Genomic DNA, 4,394 nt, shown 5'->3' with positions numbered 1-4,394 from the left:
GTTTGTAATTTCTGCCTGAATTTTTTTTCTTTTTCATTTTTCCTGGTTGCATGATAGAATTATATTTTTTATCTGACTTGGTCAGTTAATAATGATCAAGTATGATTACAAAATATTTTCCTCAATATAACAAGGCATTATTTATTAAAATATCATGTGGAACGAACACATTGACAATGGTTGCACGAACAATGACATGATCATTGACTCTCTCACTCCCAAGGTTTAAATTCCTGCACAAGAGAAGAGAGAAAAATGTGACCTAGGGAAGAAAAAAACTAATTGCATACAAGGGAGTGAGTGGAGAGATATGGAGGTGAGAGGAGAATGGATTGGTGGTCCAAGCTTTCCCTTTTTAATTTATTGGGAACATAAAAGTAGTTTTCTAATACTATTACATCGTATTCGGCTCCTTTCCTGCGAGCACCTCGTCCGGTGAGTGCCCAGTGCGGAGTTGCTCTGTGTGTGCCAGGCCCCAACCCAGTGTGCATCTTGGCATGTGTGAAGCAGCTCTGCCGTTGGATGGCTCACTAGGCACTCACTGGGTGGGGTGCTTGCTGGTGAGGAGCCGGATCCTATTATACTTCTATTCTCTCTCTTATTTCCTAATTGTATAATGTATTTTTTTTATGGAAAAAGAAAGTATATATTAAGTAATAAAAGATAACGACTGTACAATATTGTTGATAAATATATCTGCTCTTGGTGAACATACATATATTTAGCAAGACCACAAAGTAAAGAGAAGATTGGAACATCAGGATTGAAAACAAAAGTATCCCATGATTGTATAATGTTACTAAAGGTGTCTAAAGATTGTCAAATTGGGAAGAGGTAGGATCCCTTTGGGATAACTATTGAATATATATTATAGGAACAGGTTTTCTAAGGCTCTGTATGACAACGTTTCTGTTCCAAAGTAAAAGGGTTTTTTTATTTTTTTGTGTTTCTGTGATTTTGGAGTAATTCTGTATCAACAAATATTATATGGTAAAACTAGAAAACAATTGTTTCCGTCACTAGAAAAAAAGAAGAGACATGTGTGGATTGCATATTAAGAGAAGAATTTCTTCTATTCTGTGGTAGTGGTAGTGGTGGTGGTGGTGGTGGCGGTGGAGGTGGTAGAGTTGGTGGAGGTGGAGGTGGAGGTGGAGGTAAGGGTCTTAAACGGTCCGGTTTCAGTTAAACGGTTCGATTTGGTTCGTTTTGGCTAATTGAGTGTAGAAACTGTAACCAGACCGTTTAACTAAACGGTCTCATAATCAAAACTTGGACCGTTTGGTAAATGATTTCGGTTAAATGGTTTTTGAATGGTTTTACACGGTTTCAGTTAGACAGTTATTAAATGGTTTCATAAATCATTTACTAAGTCTAATTTACACTGGTTATCTTTTGCATTTTTTAATAGAAATTGACTTTCTATTAATCTTTCCAATCAGAAATTCCACATAGTGCATCTCTTTTAATCTCCCTATTTTCTGATAGCTTCTTTAAAATCTACAACTTTCCTAGAACCTGTAATATTTATACATTAGAACACCTAAGATAAAATATATGATTCTAATTCTGGACGGAAAAAAAATTAAATTGAATCTTAAAACTTAGTTTAAAGATCAACTATGATAACAACAGAAAACGAAGTTGTTGAAAAAACATCCACCAGGTCTCTATAAATTGGAGGCAAGAAGAAGATAAAAATTAAGAATGATTGGATCCCCATTGATATCGCCAGCTGTAGCTTCCATGATGCGTTTTGCAGATCTACCGATGACAGAATCAAATGTAAAGACCACACCAACATTCACAATTGGGGGCCTTTGGCAGTGCACATAACTATTAAGGAAGACGCATAAAAATTAAGAATGAAATAGGAACAACGGAAGCCATGGTTAGAGCTTCAAATTACAGAGACTCAGAATCACATAACAATACGAATCAATTGCTCCCCTAAAACTTAGGTTTTTAAACAGTTAGACGGTTTGGTTATAATCGGTTTTACTTGGATTACACGGTTTAAAACCGTTGGATTAATTGATCTAAATGGAACCAAACCGGTTAAATAAACGGTGTCATTTCTAAAATCATAATCGGACCATTTAACTAAACGGTCTGCTGGTTTTGGTTTAAAAGATTCGATTCGATTCGATTTCGGTAAATGGTTTTGGTTTGGTTTTGACACCCTCAGGTGGAGGTGGTGGTGGCGGCGGCGGTGGTGGTGATTCATGAATATTGAATCTGTATTGTGAACATTTTTGCTTTTAGTTTGTGTTTCTATTTTTTCGGAGTACCTTTTTGGTGTTTTCAAAATTGTGCCAAATCTGTTTTCTTACCGGTTCATTCCAAAAAAAAATTGTGTTTCTGTTTTTTCGGAGCTCCTTTTTGGTGTTTCTCAAAATTGTGTCATATCTGTTTTTTTACTGGATCAATCCAAAAATAAAAAAAATAAAAAAAATGAACGCCACATACAGGTTTTGTATCATTTCTGTTTCAAAAAAGTATAAAAACAATAGAAACAATTTTAAACTTTACCATACAAACCTCAGTCTCCAAAGGTGGATATGCTAGCACCCACTCTCTTTATTTCTCTTCTTGTCATATGAAATGATCTCATTGCCCTCCTACGTATGGAACCGTTCTGTTGCACCTCATTGATGCACTCTTCTATGCTACTTGCACATAGAATCCTCTCCCTATCTTTAATTCTAAATTTTTATCAATAAATACATCTCAGAAAAATATAACTTTTATATCTCCAAAGAAGTAGTTAATTATGATTATGTCCCTCCATTTGACAATTTTATCATAACAAACGTTAGGGTATGGAAATAATTACCATCACCTCCCTAGTCCAGCACAATTTCATGTACAAAGAATCTAAACCATTGATTGGATCACAAAACGTTTCCAAAATATTTAAAATTTAAATATTATTAGTAATTAATATATTTTTTAAACTTTTGTAAATGATTTATAAAACGTGCCACCGGATTTGGATTCATACAAAAATTTACAAACAATTTGTGTGTGTGTGTGAGTGTGTGCGTGTGTGTGTGTGTGTGCATGCGTGATATTCTCCCCGAAGGAAGTGGATTCCTTGTTAAGTATCTCTTTCATTCAATGCTAAATACCATGAATCCATCACACTGTTATAAAGTTCAAGAGACATTAAGCTGCAACGATAAAGACCTCTCAGGTCTAGGGACCAATCGTAAGCGGCTAATGAGAACGCTTGTTTCTCAACAATTGACAGTAATTCATTCAAGATTTTCATGTGATCCAGTTTAATGCATACTCATATTTGCATCTAGGGATCAATATCCGTGTGAGCACACAATGTGACGATCATATGAATAGATCATCCAATTTTATCCCTAGCCATAAAAAAAAAATTAGGTTAAAACCTATGGATAACCACAACCTATTAATATCATGCAAAACTAAATATATTGAACACTTTAACAATTGATTTGATGGACATACTTCTAACAATCTTCAACTTGTTCACCAAAGCGAATTTCTCATGTATTTTATTACTATATTTTCAACATGTTTCACAAATATAATCTATGACAAACCCTTTGTTAGGGATTAGACAAATTGTCCTCATAGTCAACCTTAGCAATGGCTACATTACCATATATAATCTCTCAGATGAGACGATATGTTTTTTCTCCACGTGCTTATTTTTCTGATGTGTCTAGGTTCCTTTGCTTGTTTGATAACTCCCCTATTACCACAGTGTAACGGAATAAGGTGCTTGACGAACTCAGGTACCACCTCCAGTTCAATTAAGAACTTTCTCAACCAACCTCCTTGGCCATTTCACCAGCTGCAAGATATTCAGCCTCAATCGTTGAGTCAGCTGTTGAGTTCTGCTTGACACTTTTCCATATGATGATCACTCTAAAATGCCATACCCATAATGGATTTTTTTATCATTTTTGTCACTCTAAAATTCTGAGTCCGTATAACCCACAACTGACAAGTCAAAATCATGATCTAAGAAGTAATTCTTGATTCTCAAATATTTGAGGATACTTTTGACAGCAATCCAATGCCCTTGTCTAGGGTTGGATTAAATATTTGCTCATACTCCCTACCAGTTGGCAAATGTTTGGTCTGACACACAACATAGGTTACATGAGACTTCTTATTACCGATACATAAGGAAATTTCTTTATAGCCTCAATTTTCTTTGAAGTCTGATGACACTAAAATTGGAAAGAAATATATCATTCCTAAAAGGAATATTCCCTCTCTTGAAATCTTGTATGTTGAACCTAGCCAAAACTTTATCTATGTAGTTAGATTGCGACAAGCCTAACATCATGTTTTTACGATTTCTCACAAGTTTGATAAAAAGAATGTAACTGGACTCACCAAGGTCTTTCATA

This window comes from Telopea speciosissima, chromosome 8, assembly GCF_018873765.1.
Source record: "Telopea speciosissima isolate NSW1024214 ecotype Mountain lineage chromosome 8, Tspe_v1, whole genome shotgun sequence".
In the NCBI taxonomy this organism is placed as follows: Eukaryota; Viridiplantae; Streptophyta; class Magnoliopsida; order Proteales; family Proteaceae; genus Telopea; species Telopea speciosissima.
The sequence above is the reverse complement of the archived record's forward strand: the minus strand, read 5'-3'. Positions refer to the sequence as shown.